Below are 1021 nucleotides of genomic sequence, written 5' to 3'. Positions count from 1 at the left end.
TTTCCATCTCCACCACTGACATCTTCATCATCATCCTTGGAAATACTTCGTAGATGAAAGACTGTTCTAATGGCTTCTTGATCACATCACATGTATGTTTGTTTGTATGTGTGCATGTATGTGTGTATGTATATGTATGTATGTGGGTTTGTTTGTTTGTTTGCATGTGTGTGTGTGTGTTTGTGTGTGTGTGTGAGTGTGTGTGTGTGTGTGTTTGTGTGTGGATGTGTGTGTGTGATGTTTATGTATGGGTATTATAAAAATGTCTAGATCATCTAAAAACTTATTCATATATAAATGATATAATTTAATACATAGCAACACGACTGTATGGTGTGATTGTAACTGTGTTGTTGTCTCTTCTGTTGTTGTTGTCACCATTGTTGTTGTTGGGATTGCTTTTGTTGTTAGTAATGATACCTGTTTCGGTGTGGCTGAAAATGTTGATGTTGTTGTTGCAGTTGTTGTTAGTAATGATACTTGTTTCCGGTGTGGCTGAAAATGTTGATGTTGTTGTTGCAGTTGTTGTTAGTAATGATACTTGTTTCCGGTGTGGCTGAAAATGTTGATGTTGTTAATTTTAGCAATGGCAACATACAATGCATATCAGCCATTTGCTGGGCTTTGTTTGATGTTAGATGTTGGTCGGACTCTATTACCATCATCATCATTAGTAGACGATATTGAGTGATAGAGGTTGATTGATAGATGATTGATTAATTGATTGATTGATTAATGGATTGATTGATTGACTGATTGATTGACTGATTGATTGATTGATGGATTGATTGGTTGATTGATTGATTTATTGATTTATTGATTGATTGATTGATTGATTGATTGATTGATTGATTAATTGATTGATTAATTGATTGATTAATTGATTGATGGTTGTATGGGTAGATGGTAGCCAAAAAAATTAAGGATTGATTAACGAATGGATTGATTGATTAATAAATTAATGGTTGAAAGAATGAGTTAAGAGTGAATTTATGAATGGATGCATGCATGAATGTTTGGG

The sequence above is a fragment of the Helobdella robusta genome (genome assembly GCF_000326865.2).
Source record: "Helobdella robusta unplaced genomic scaffold HELROscaffold_106, whole genome shotgun sequence".
Classification (NCBI taxonomy): Eukaryota; Metazoa; Annelida; class Clitellata; order Rhynchobdellida; family Glossiphoniidae; genus Helobdella; species Helobdella robusta.
The sequence above is the reverse complement of the archived record's forward strand: the minus strand, read 5'-3'. Positions refer to the sequence as shown.